Raw genomic sequence first — 14,607 nt, 5'->3', positions numbered from 1 at the left:
ATCCTGCAGCTAGGGAAATCTTTTGCATACTTGGGCGGATGGTCAAGAAACAGCGTCTTACCGTGTCGGGGTGGATGAAACTTTCGGTGCTCCCGGACTCGATCAGGCATGGTGTCTCGTGTCCGTTGATCAGCACCGTTGTTGTCGTCGTCTGGAGCGTCCGGGGCCATGCTTGGTCCAGCGTCACCGAGGCCAGATGTGGTCGCAGTGTCTCAGCGTCTTCTTTGAACCCCGTGGAGCCGTCGATGCTGGGGTCCTTTGTTGTCGTCCAAGATGGCGGCGGGGGTGGACAAAATGGCCGCCCCCATGCATCGCACATGGCTGAGGGGTCCCAAGATGGCGGCGGGGTGGACAAAATGGCCACCCCCATGCATCGCACATGGTTGGGGGGTCACATGATGGTGGCGCCCCTCCTCCCCTCGTGGTGGCCGGGACCCAAAATGGCGGCGCCTGCGGGTCGCACATGGGGCGCTGTGGGGGGGGGGGGGGGGTTGGGGAGCGTTTGGGATGCGCTGGACTCTTTTTCTTCTCCGGGGACAGCGGCGACCCCCCGGGACCGGCACACAGCCGCGAAATGGCCCTTTTTCCCGCAGCTCTTGCAAGTTGCTGCGCGGGCCGGGCAGCGCTGCCGGGGGTGTTTCGCCTGCCCGCAGAAATAGCAGCGGGCCCCCCCGGGATGACCTGGCGTCTGAACCGCGCAAGCCTGTGAGGGGGGGGGTTTGTCGCGACGGGGGTCCACAGAGCCCAAGGGGCTGCCGCGCGGTCGGGGCCGTACGCGCGGGCGTTTTGCGCGGCCACATCTAGGGAAGCTGCAAGGGCCCGTGCCTCTGAGAGTCCTAGCGACTCTTTTTCTAACAGTCTTTGGCGGATTTGGTGAGAGTTCATACCTGCCACAAACGCATTGCGAATTAACATGTCCGTGTGTTCAGCCGTGTTTATGGGCGGGCAGCTGCAGGCCCGTGCAAAATTAGCAGCGCGGCGTAGAATTCGTCTAGCGATTTTCCGGGACTTTGCCGTCTCGTTGCGAGTTGGTGGCGTGCGTAGACCTGGTTCACTGGGCGAACGTAGATGCTCTTTAGTGCTGCAAACGCCGTCTGGAAATCCTCTGCGTCTTCTATGAGAGGGTAAATTTCCGGGCTTACCCTCGAATGCAGGACCTGCAGTTTCTGGTCTTCTGTGATCCGGCCGGGGGCCGTTCGGAGGTAGCCTTCGAAACAAGCTTGCCAGTGTTTAAAAACTGCTGCTGAGTTCACTGCGTGGGGGCTGATCCGCAGGCATTCCGGGGCGATCCGGAGCTCCATAGTCCTTTAATCACGCTTAATAAATTGTAGCGCACAAAGACTTACGAGAGACGAATAGAGATGAAGTCGATGAGGCTTTATTAAGCGTGACTTGTTCCCCGCAGTTCAGCAACAGACTGGAGCTGCGGGGAGAACTCCTGGTTCTTATACTCCGCCTTCAGGGCGGAACTAGAGATCAACAGCCAACCAGGACCCGGGATCTGTCAGCCAATGATATCACGGCTTCACAGTCCCACATGACCCCTAATGCATACTATCACAATGGCTATAGCCGAATATTCCGTTCCTACCACTTTCGGGATCAGCACCCTTCCTCGGACAAAAAAGTCTATCCGGGAGTATACTTTATGGATGTAGGAGAAGAAGGAAAACTCTTTACTCCTCGGTCTAGCAAATCTCCAGGGATCTACTCCTCCCATCTGCTCCATAAACCCCTTAAGCACCTTGGCCGCTGCCGGCCTCCTCCCGGTCCTAGATCTGGACCGGTCCAGCCCTGGGTCCAGCACCGTGTTGAAGTCCCCCCGTCCCCCCCCCCCCCATTACCAAATTTCCCATCTCTAGGTCCGGGATGCGCCCCAACATACACTTCATAAAACTCGCGTCATCCCAGTTCGGGGCATATACGTTCACCAGCACCACCGCCTCACCTTGCAATCTGCCACTCACCATCACGTACCTGCCCCCACTGTCCACCACTATGGTCTTAGCCTCAAACGATACCCGTTTCCCCACCAGTATTGCCACCCCTCTATTTTTTGTATCTAAGCCTGAGTGGAATACCTGTCCCACCCATCCTTTCCTTAATATGACCTGATCCGCCAATTTCAGGTGCGTCTCTTGAAGCATAACCACATCCGCCTTCAGCCTCTTTAGGTGTGCAAATACCCTTGCCCTCTTAATTGGCCCATTCAGCCCTCTCACGTTCCACGTGATCAACCGGGTTGGGGGCCCCTTTACCCCCACTCTCCCCATCGTCGACTAGCCATCCCCTTTTTTAAACCAGCTCCTCACCCGGGTCCCACGCACCCGTTTGTCCCCCAGACGGCGCCCTCCCGTCCCGACCATCCCATCCCGTATTAGCTCCCCCTTACCCTCAGCAGCAGCAAACCGGTTAATCCCCCCCCCCCCCCCCCCCCCGCTAAATTCCCTTCGAGCTTGATTGCTCCCCACATATTGCTTCCTGGAGTCAGCAAACTCTGGCTGACCTCGGCTTCCCCCGTTTACCCTTGGCCTCCCTGCGTGTGAGGCCCCCTTCCTTCCTGCGCCCACTTTTCCCGCCGCAATTTCCATAGCGCGGGGAAAAAAAACGCGCTTCCCTCTCGGCCCCGCCCCTAGTGGTGCAGCTCCCTCTCCCCTCCCTGTCCCCTTCCCCACCGGCGCCCCCATGTCTTCGTGTGCCCCCCCTCGGGGGGGGGGAGGGGGGCAGAAAAATTCTCCCGTCTAACATTTTTCCAGATAAACCCTCCTCCTCGCCCCCCTTTGCATTTTTTTGCCACCTCCTTGCTACTTCTTTCCAAACATCAATTCCTCAAATCTAGTCCAACTTGTCTTCTTGAATAAATGTCCACGCCTCCTCTGCCGTCTCGAAGTAGTGGTGTTTGCCCTGGTGTGTAACCCACAGTCTTGCCGGCTGCAGCATTCCAAATTTTACTTTCTTCCTGTGGAGCACCGCCTTGGCCCGATTGAAACTCGCCCTCCTTCTCGCCACCTCCGCACTCCAATCTTGATACACGCGGATCACCGCGTTCTCACACCTGCTACTCCGTGTCTTCTTAGCCCATCTCAGGACCATCTCACTGTCCTTGTAGCGGTGGAACCTCACCACTATTGCTCGCGGTATTTCCCCTGCCTTTGGTCTTCTCACGAGGACCTGGTATGCTCCCTCCACTTCCAGGGGGCCCGTAGGGGCCTCAGCTCCCATTAAAGTATGGAGCATCGTACTCACATACGCCCCAACATCAGTTCCCTCTGTCCCTTCGGGAAGACCCAAAATCATTAGATTCTTCCTCCTCGAGCTATTTTCCAGGGCTTCCAGCCTTTCTATGCACCTCTTATGTAGTGCCTCGTGCGTCTCTGTCTTCACCACCAAGCCCTGTATCTGGTCTTTGTTCTCGGCTGCCTTTGCCTTCACTCCACAGAGCTCCATCGCCTGGGTCTTTTGCGTCTCCTTCAATCCCTCAATCGCCAGCAACATCGGCGCCAGCACCTCCTTCTTGAGCTCCTCCACACATCGTCGGAGGAACTTCTGCTGTTCCGGGCCCCATACCATCTGGGCTCCCTCAGCCGCCATCTTGCTTCTCCCTTCTCTTCTCTGCCACTGCTCCAGAGGATCCTCCGCAATCTGGCCACTACTATCGCTTCTTTCCATCCACACCCAGGGGGACTCCTTCCTTTGTCGCCTCACACTGGGTTTGGCCGTAAAAAATTTCCGTTGGGGCTCCCGATAAGAGCCCAAAAGTCCGTTGAAATGGGAGGTGCCGAAACGTGCGGCTTAGCTGGTCATCGCCGCAACTGGAAGTCAGCTCAACAGATCATTAAGTACATGAGAAGAAAAGGGAATAAAAGAAAATACATAATAGGGCAACACAAGGTATACAATGTAACTACATAAGCACTGGCATCGGATGAAGCATACAGGGGTGTAGTGTTAATGAGGTCAGTCCATAAGAGGGTCATTTAGGAGTCTGGTGACAGTGGGGAAGAAGCTGTTTTTGAGACTGTTCGTGCGTGTTCTCAGACTTCTGTATCTCCTGCCCGATGGAAGAAGTTGGAAGAGTGAGTAAGCTGGGTGGGAGGGATCTTTGATTATGCTGCACACTTTCCCCAGGCAGCGGGAGGTGTAGATGGAGTCAATGGATGGGAGGCAGGTTTGTGTGATGGACTGGGCGGTGTTCACGACTCTCTGAAGTTTCTTGCGGTCCTGGGCCGAGCAGTTGCCATACCAGGCTGTGATGCAGCCAGATAAGATGCTTTCTATGGTGCATCTGTAAAAGTTGGTAAGAGTCAATGTGGACATGCCGAATTTCCTTAGTTTCCTGAGGAAGTATAGGCGCTGTTGTGCTTTCTTGGTGGTAGCGTCGACGTGGGTGGACCAGGACAGATTTTTGGAGATGTGCACCCCTAGGAATTTGAAACTGCTAACCATCTCTGCCTCGGCCCCGTTGACGCTGACAGGGGTGTGTACAGTACATTGCTTCCTGAAGTCAATTACCAGTTCTTTAGTTTTGCTGGCTTTGAGGAAGAGATTGTTCTCACATCTTAATAATGATCCTCACAGGCTCAGTTATAGATTATGTTTTCAGTGCGAGCGCGCCCTCTGCTGACAATAACTGGAACTGGTTTTTGTACGGGCTCCACTATATCTCTGCAGCAGTGTCAGCTCCATGGCACAGAAATGCACTGCGGTGTCGGAGAGAAGCGCCGCGGCGATATTTAAAGGAACCGTTTTGTTTTCTTTGTTCAAAACAGCCGAGAACCTGGTTGGCAAATCTTGAGACGTAGCTCCTGAGCTATATATCTTGAATAAATATTTCGGAGCTTCCCCGGGAGACTGGATGTACCAGAACAGAGTTGGAGCACCAGTTGTCGAGTAGCTGCAGTCCAGTGTTATGGACTGTCCTTCCAGAACCCTTAATTCAGAGGAATCCTGGGACACTTCATCTTTGCCATTGGTTCCTGCAACAAATTACAGAATCTATTAAATACCTGGGAGTGAATGCTGGGAACAGACAGTGACCATTTGAACATAGACTCACCGGGCATCAAGACCAACAGTATTAGTAAAGAACATCGAGAGAACATGGTTGCTGCTTTAGGATTTCACAGAAGTCACAGAATTCTAAAAACATGATAACTCTTATAGTCTGACATGAAAAAGGGTAGTGGGTGCCTGGAACTCGCTACCAGAGGAGGTGGTGGAAGCAGGGGCGATAGTGACATTTAAGGGGCATCTTGACAAATACATGAATAGGATGGGAATAGAGAGATACGGACCCAGGAAGTGTAGAAGATTGTAGTTTAGTCGGGCAGCATGGTCGGCACGGGCTTGGAGGGCCGAAGGGCCTGTTCCTGTGCTGTACAGTTCTTTGTTCTTTGTTCTCACTCACTTTCCCTCACCCACCCTGAGTCATTCACCCTCAGTGACACACCCTCACCCATTCACCCTCACTCAGTCATTCAACCTTTCTCTCCCACTCATCCATACTCTTGTATCCTCAGTCATCCAATTCAATGACCTGCACTCACTCTCCTCCCCTCACTCCGTTACTCACTCATTCTCTCATGCACGGTCCCTAAATCAGCGTCGGAATGTCTGCAATGAGAGAGAACTGGAGCAAGACATGAACACGACTGGCGCCCGAATGTATTGTGTGGCCCGGGATTGGGGCGAGCTGGAGGATAGTTCAGAGAGCCGGGAGAAAGCGCCGGAGCCGGGAGTAACTTCCAGGGCCAGGGAAAGAACAAGGATGCGGGGAACAGGGCAGGAATGGGGAGGGGAATGTGGGGGAAAGGGCAGAGATGCTGGGGAGAGCACAGGGAGCCGCAGAAAAGGGCAGAGAGCTGGTAGAAAGCATAGGAAAGGTACACAGAGCCGGGGGTAGTACACAGAGCCAGTTGAAGGCGCAGAGAGCTGAGAGAATTGCAGCTATCCGGAATAAAGTCCATGGAGTGGGCGATCAGCGATAAGAATCAGGGCAAAGCCAAAATACTGGCGAGAAGTTCAAACAACCCATGGAAAGTGCCAGGAAACGGGAAACATTCAAAGAACTGAAGAAAGAGACGAGCAGTGGACAAAACACAACGAGATGTGAAAGAAAGCGAAGGGGGCAGGCGAACGGTGCCGAGATCCAGCGCGAATCGCAGAGAGATGGGGAACGCACAGGGTGCGCGGGGCGGGGTGCGGAGGGATTGCAGACAGTCCGGTCTCAGTGACAGGCGGAATGTGGAGTTAACACCACAATCAGCACAGCCAGGATCTTATTGAATGGGGGAGGAGACTCGACGGCAGAATGGCCGCCTCCCGCTGTTAATGTGCAAGATCCTAAAATTAGAGATTGTTGCAACTACTCAAATTTAGAGTTTTGTTGTAATTACATAAGTGTGCATTCCGAAGTGGAGTGTTTTGGGGATTGGGGGTAGTGAGATGGAGAGAGGAGGAGGCATCAGTCAGTTTGAATAAAGGCAAATTCCAAAACTGCAATGATATAAATGAAGAGACAATTTATTTATCACAAAATGTTGTTGACTGTGAAATACACAGCTCAGTTCGCTGGATTGTGACGTACACTGCTCAGTTAGCTGGATTGTGACGTACACAGCTCAGTGAGCTGGATTGTGACGTGCACAGCTCAGCTAGCTGGATTGTGACGTACACAGCTCAGTGAGCTGGATTGTGACGTACACAGCTCAGTTAGCTGGATTGTGACGTACACAGCTCAGTTCGCTGGATTGTGACGTGCACAGCTCAGTTCGCTGGATTGTGACGTGCACAGCTCAGTTCGCTGGATTGTGACGCACACTGCTCAGTTAGTTGGATTGTGACGTACACAGTTCCAGTTCACTGGATTGTGACGTATTAAACTCAGTTAGTTGGATTGTGACGTGCACAGCTCACTTAGCTGGATGTCACGTACACAGCTCAGTTTGCTGGATTGTCACGTGCACAGCTCAGTGAGCAGGATTGGGACGTACACAGCTCAGTTAGCTGGATTGTGACGTACACAGCTCAGTTAGCTGGACGGCTGGTTTGTGATGAAGAGCGATCCCAACAGCGTGGGTTCAATTGCTGCACCGGCTGAGGTTATTCATAAAGACCCCCATTCTCAATCTTGCCCCTCGCCTGAGGTGTGGTGACCCTCAGGTTAAATCACCACCAGTCAGCTCTCAAAAAGAGGGAGACTCAGGAACTATGGGACATTTCCATTTTGTATTACATGGTGGCTGTAAAAATGGGGAAAACCCCACTGCTCCTCTCTTTGCAAATTACACCATTCAGATGGTATCCAAATGTTATTTTCTGCCAGGAGATGTGAGTTTATAATGAGGGGGCAAACAGGTGATGATTCTCAAATGATAGATCAAATAAACGCTGAAATGTGGATGTTGCATTTAATAGGAAAATGTTAGAATAAACTCATAGTTCTAGTCGAATTTTGAAAGGTTTGGTTACTGAATAAATACAATCCCACAGTCTAACTTGTTGACTGGACCATTCTCTCCCAGCAACACCGTCTCCGCCCACTCTCTACAGCCTGGTCTCCTCCTGTCAGCAACACAACACCGACAACTCCGTGACCTTCGGCTGTTTAGCGATGGACTACTCCCCAGAAATCTCCAGCCTGACCTGGAAGAAAGATGGGCAGCTGATCACCACTGGAGTTAAGAAATACCCGTCAGTGAGAAACAAGAAGGGAACCTACACCCTGAGCAGCCAGCTAACCATCACCGAGTCAGAGGGGGGATGCAGCAAAATCAGCTGTGAGGTTCGACACAGCGGCTCAGACAAGAGCATTGGAATGGAATGTAAGTGTTGTGGAACCTGTGAGAAATAGAAAATATGTGATTCCTTTATTTACAACTTTGGTTATTTATGATACATTTATGGTGCACTGCATAGTTCTGATTCCTGGCGAAAAATATTGACTGCAGATAAAGAGTTAAACATAATAAGTCATTTTATTTGTTACAAGATCTTCTGTAAGAAATGTTAACTTGTGTTTTTGAAGCTGGTGGAAATGACATCCCTCCAAATGTTCTCCTCACCGTGAGTTCCAATGAAGAAATCTCAAGACAGAAATTTGCAACCATCGTCTGTTCAATCTACAATTTCTGTCCAAACTCAATTAACGTGAAGTGGCTGAAGAATGGACAAGCCATGGGTTCAGGATTTGCCACCTCGCCCCCCTGTGAAGTGAACGGGAACTTCTCGGCGAGCAGTCGGCTGACAGTCTCCGCTGGGGAATGGTTCAGCAAAGCGGTCTATACCTGCCAGGTCACTCATCAAGACGTCACCCAAAGTCAAACCATCACCGCGTCTGGTAAGAGACGCAAACAGAGGAAACAATGAATCATCCTGCACTCTGATGTTAATCCAAATCAGGAATTTACTGGAGTTAGTACAAAGCAGAGAATAACTTCTAATTTACTGCCATGTGGTTTGTGTTTCATTCTGATGTAAGAGCTGCATGAGGATTGCTCGCCATTCAGGATTTTATCAGAACAGCAAAGAATGTTTCCCTCTACTTTGAAATCATTTAGTGAGTGAGGTGGCCTTGATATCAGCTTTATTCCGAAACAACTGATTATATTTGAGAAGCAATGGGTGTCTTGAAACCTTTATTGATACAGCTCCGGGGGAAAGTGTTGAAAGGTTCATCCAACCTATTTATAAATTAGCGTTCATGACTGTATTCCAGAGATCAGGAATTATGTATCGCATTGGGAATGCTGCAATACTGATTCCTTAAAATGATACCGGGGCTAAACGACTTTCACAATAGTAGTTAGCACTGAGGCCTCACAATGCCTGGGACCGGGCTCAATATTGACCTTGTGTGACTGTGTGAAGTTTACACCTTCACCCTGTCTCTGCACGGGTTTCCTCTAGGTGCTCCGATTTCCTCCCACAGAGGAAATATGAGCAGGTTAGGTGAATTGCTGATGCTAAATTGTCGCTGAATGTCCAAAGATTAGGTGGGGTTGTGAGGTGACAGGGATAGGGTGGGGGAATTATTTTATGTAGAGTGCTCTTTCGGAGGGTCGGTGCAGTCTCGATGGGCCGAATGGTCCTCTTCTGCATGTGAGTGACTCTATGATTCTATAATAGTTTTCACAGAACACGCTGGTTTTCTATTGTATATCGAATATTAAAGGCGGGCTTCAGAGGTTGGTATTTCGAAGTTGATTTATTCCCATTGAGTGATTGAAGGCTGAATACTGTTGTCCTGATTCTGAAGATGAAACTTGGGTTAATTTTCATGTTTTCATTCACAGATCCTTCCGGTTGCACTGTTGCCTCAGTAACAATACTGCCGCCACCAATAGAACAGGTCTTACTGGAGGCGACTGTAACCTTAACCTGCGTCATTTCGAATGCTCCTTATGGGGTCAATGTGTCCTGGAGTGAAGCGTAAAGCCGCTGAAATCAGAGATTGCCGAGCAGCCTGGGGCAGATACTGAGAGTGTGGTCAGCAAATTAAACATCTCCACACAAGCCTGGCTGAGTGGGGCTGTGTTTGACTGTGTGGCGAGCCACCAGGACCTGCCAACTCCTTTAAGAATTTCAATCCACAAAAAAATAGGTGAGCGGTGAGACTGAAGCAATAAGTGAGTCATTGTGTCTATTTCTAGTGTCAGTGCAGCGGTCAGTATTTAGCATTCAGTGTATTTATGGTCCATTCTGATTGGTAATTCCACTAACTAAATACTCTGGGCGTTTAGAGTTTAAGGGGGAAATTGATATTCAGATGAATGAACAATTAATTAAAAACAGTGATATTGGGTTTAGATGGAGCGAGACCATAGACCACAAGACTTAGGAGCAGACGTAGGCCATTGGGCCCATCAACACCGGTCCAGCCTGCAGTGAGGCCATGACTGATCTGATGTGATACTCTTCAACTCCTCTTTCCCGCCTTATCCCCATATCCCTTGCCGGCTTTACTGATTTAAAATATGTCTCTCTCAACCTTGAACATACTGAGCAACCCAGAATCTACAGCCACCGGGTTAAATAATTCCACAGCTTCACTACTCTCTGAGAGAGGAAGTTACACCTCATCTCTGTCTGAAATGGGCGAACCCTCACTTTGTGATCCTGCACGCTGCTCCCAGACGCTCCCACAGGGGAAAACAACCCCTCAGCATCTATCCTAAGAAGCTCCCTGAGAATCTTTCATGTCTCAATTAGGCCTCCTTTATTCCTCTAAACTCCAATAAGTACAGCCCAACCTACTTACCCTCTCCCCATAAGAAAATCCCTCCATACTCGCGATCAACCTCGTGATCCTTCTCTACACTGCCTTCAAAACCAATCTGTCTTCCTTAGATAAGGGCAACAAAACGATTCAAAGTATATCAGGTGCAGTCTAACTAATGCCTTGTATAGTTTTCGCTAGACTTCCCCATGTTTACATTCTATCCCCTTTGAAATAAATCTCAACATTCAATTTATCTCCATATTACCTGCAGAACTTGCTTTGTGTGGTTTCTGCACGAGGACCCCCAATTCCCCCGTTACTTTAGCTTTCTACAGTCTTTCTCCATCTAAATAATATTCCGTTATGTTCTTCCTCCGACCGAAGTGTCTAACCTCACATTTTCCTACATTATGTTCCATCTGCCAAGTTTTTACTCAGTAAGTTAAGCTGTCTCTGTCCCTCTGTGGATATTCTGTCATCCTCACCACTTGCCTTTCTATTTTTGTATCTGCAGCCATGGCAATAGTACATTCGCTTATTAAACACAGTTTTGAAATTCATGTATATCACATCTACTGGTCCCCCTCTCTCTCGCCTTCTCGTTATCACCTCAAAGAATTGCAATAAATTTGTCAGGCATGATTTACCCTTCACGAAGCCGTGTAGACCCAGCTTGATTACACTCTGTATGCTTAAATGCTCAGCTATTAAGGTTACCTATAGTTACCTGTTTTTGATTCCCTCCCTTTTCAATAAGGGTGTTACATTGGCAGTTTCCCAATCCTCTTGGGGTAAGGTGGGATGAGCCTGGAGTGAAGTTTATACACCATCACAGAGCAGTTGGGCCGAATGGCCTGTTTCCCTGCTGTACACTTTCTGAAACTGTCATATCCAACATCCGTAAATTCTCAGGGTAAAGGATTGTGTCCACCTCAGCTCCGAGCTGGGAAACCGGACAGATCCCAAAGTGGAAAATGGAAACCTTTAAAATCCAACAAAAAAACACATTTCTCTCACATCTAACCCGCGGTTCCAATGTCTCCGGAATTCCCCATTTTACTGACATTTATTGTACATTTTCTGCAGATTCCAGTCCGCGGGAACCGTCCGTCTCTGTCCTCCTGCCCTCGGCTGAAGACGTCTCCGCTCAGAAATTCGTCTCCCTCAGCTGCTTAGTGAGAGGTTTCTCCCCCCGAGAGATCTTCGTCAAGTGGACCGTCAATGACAAGCCGGTGAATCCCGGGAACTACAAGAACACCGAGGTGATGGCGGAGAACGGCAATAGCTCCTTCTTCATGTACAGCCTGTTATCCATTGCAGCGGAGGAGTGGGCCAGCGGCGCTTCTTACTCCTGTGTGGTGGGACATGAAGCCATCCCCTTGAAGATCATCAACAGAACGGTTGATAAATCCAGCGGTAAACCCAGTTTTGTGAACATTTCCCTCGCTCTGATGGACACCGTTAATTCATGTCAATGAGAATCTATCTATTGCATTTCGAACTAAAATAAAAATAATAAAGGTTTTTTCCTCTAATTGTGATTTAATTGCACAGCCGCTTAATTAATGGAGCTTCCACTTTGCTGATATTAGATCTGTTCAATGAGACCCGGATTTCTACAGGTCTCGGCCCCAAGTCTGATACAACCAGTGCTCCCAGCTCAGATACACCCTGGGTTAGAGACAGAGTAAAACTCATTAATTCCAGGATTCAACAAAATATTGACTTTCCTCCCGCTGAGAAGAAATCTGTCAATTTCCCATTTCAGACAAACAAACCCATCACATTTAAATCTCGGTGTTCCTGCTTCTCCCATTATCCATCCGTTTAAAGATGATGTCAGATACAAGTTGCTGCATCACCCCCAGTGGGAACTGAATTGAGGGTCACACAGAAACATGGACCAACAATCCCCCATCAAAGAGAGGGGAAAGGGAAATTGTTACTCCACTGTACCCCACTTCCCCAACAGAGAGAGGGGAGGGGAATTAGTTAACTCACTGTCGCCCACTTCCCCAACGAAGAGAGGGGAGGGGCATTAGTTAATCCCTGTACCCCCACTTCCCCAATAAAGAGCGAGGGGGAGGGGTATTAGTTAACCTACTGTCACCCACTTCCCCAACGAAGAGAGGGGAGGGGCATTAGTTAATCCACCGTTCCCCCACTTCCCCAACAAAGAGAAGGTGGGGGCTTTAGGTAACACACTGTACTCCCACTTCCCCAACAAAGAGAAGGTGGGGGCTGAGTTAATCCACTGTACACCCGTTTCCAACAATGATTGGAGCGGCATTATTTAATCCACTTTACCCACACTTCCCCAGCAAAGGGGCAATACTAACTCATTTTACCTCCACTTTCTCGACCAAAAGAGAGGAAGGTGATGAGTGAATTATCTGTCTTTCCACCTCTAGCAGGGAGAACCCAAAGGCAATTTGCTGAGCTGACCAGAGAGAGGGAGATTATTAACTCAATATCCTCCCAGTCCCCAAGCAGGGAGTTTGAAAGGAAACGGTTCTCTAGACTAAGAACTCAGTTATTGACATTACAAGACGTCATGTAGCTTATTGGCTGAAGGGTTTAAAAGACCATCATGATCAAGATGTTCTTAAAATATCTATTTATGCAACAGAATTCCTTCAGCACCCTTGTTCCTCTTATCCGTCTGCTAAAACTGATTCCCCATAATCTAAATCCAGACTGGTGATTGAATTCTCTCTGGGTTTTCACTGTTCTCTCCTGAGGCACCTCCTTGTATTTTTGCATTCGGTCACCTGATGGCAGCGTGCAACTCACAGTAAACACTTTTATAAGCAGAAAGTTCAACATATTCTACATCGGTATCAATAATACCCACAAATGGCAACGCTACAGGCAGCTGATACAAACACACAGACAGATAAAGACACAGACTCCACACACACATGCACAGAGACCCACAAACGTACACACGCTCACACATAGACACAAACACACGCCTAGACACACATAGAAACACGTGCATAAACATACATCCAGGCACAACAAACCACACATATTTTGACACAAAAACACACGCAAACGTGTGCAAAAATTCACAGACATGCACATAAACACAAAAAAAGCACACGTTTAGACACACACAGACACACGTGCACATACACAAATCCACACACGAGCGGCTGCACAAATGTAAACAAACAGACACATACAACCACATGTCCACACAGATACACAAACATATGAAACGAGACAAGCAGATTGACTGAAGAATATGAAACACAAATGTAACCAATAACATATACATTCGCAGAATTTCACGATGACAGAAAGATTTCCATTCAAACAGAGACAATAATCCACACTAACACACTTTTGGGCACACGTGGACACATATTAACATACTCATACACATGCTAGCACAAATACACGTTAGTGCACATAGAGGCATCAATACACATCAATAGATAGTTATAAACAATCATCAACGCATAAATAGCACTGCTGCCTCACAGCGCCATAACCCCAGGTTCAATTCCAGCCTTGGGGGTTTGTCGGTGTGGAGTTTCCACGTTCTGCCTCGTCTATTCCTGTTTCCACCGCGTGCTCCAGTTACCTCCCACATTCTAAAGATGCGCAGGTTAGCTGGATTGGTCATGCTATATTACCCCTTAGTGCCCACAACGTTAGGTGGGGTTACGAGGTTCTGGAGATAGGGCAGGGGCATGCGTCCAGTTGGAGTGCTCTTTCGGAGGGTTGGTGCAGACTTAATGGGCCGAATAGCCTCGTTTGGCACAGTAGGGATTATATGATGATGATTCCATGATGAAATACACGCATCAACAAACACACGCACACACAAATGCACTTATCCAGACACAAACATTAAGACACTGACATGCATGTTGAACGTATAAAGACACATTAACACTTTTATTACTGGGCAGGGAAGTATAAACTTATATTGACACAGGCATTAATATATAAACATAGACTTCAACAAACAAACACACACAATAAACACTCATACATACAGATTGACAGAAGATAAACAAAGTTTGCATACAGACGCTGACACACAAATACACAGATCAATACTAACTGACACAGGAACACACACAATGACACTTACAAAGACATCGGGACACACAAAAAACTAAAGCAAAACACGAATTTCGCATCGACACAGACACAAAAGCTAAGGAACAAACACAAACATCAGGCAATGGCGGCACAGTGGCATAATGGTTAGCACTGATGCCTCACGCCACCATGGACCTGGGGTTCATCCCGATCCTGGGTCTCTGTCCCAGTGGAGTTTCCTCGTGACCTGTGGGTCTCACCCCACAACCCAAAGATGTGCAGGGTAGGTGGATTGGCCATGCTCACTTAATTGGAAGAAAAAAGTTAAG

The 14,607-nt window shown here is 48.8% G+C and overlaps 1 protein-coding gene and 1 long non-coding RNA gene across 2 annotated transcripts in view; both read left to right on the top strand.

Annotated features, from left to right (window-relative positions):
* Window positions 1-14,607, top strand: part of LOC140417849 (uncharacterized) — a 94,870-nt gene that overhangs the window by 63,765 nt on the left and 16,498 nt on the right. The gene's annotated exons all lie outside the window — the stretch shown is intronic.
* On the top strand, window positions 9,299-11,754 carry LOC140419377 (uncharacterized). Its single transcript, XR_011945743.1, has 2 exons — window positions 9,299-9,601; window positions 11,306-11,754. It is a non-coding gene; the product is annotated as an uncharacterized lncRNA (long non-coding RNA).

The sequence above is a fragment of the Scyliorhinus torazame genome, chromosome 5, assembly GCF_047496885.1.
Source record: "Scyliorhinus torazame isolate Kashiwa2021f chromosome 5, sScyTor2.1, whole genome shotgun sequence".
NCBI lineage: Eukaryota > Metazoa > Chordata > Chondrichthyes > Carcharhiniformes > Scyliorhinidae > Scyliorhinus > Scyliorhinus torazame.
This window is presented reverse-complemented; position numbering and strand designations above follow the sequence as displayed.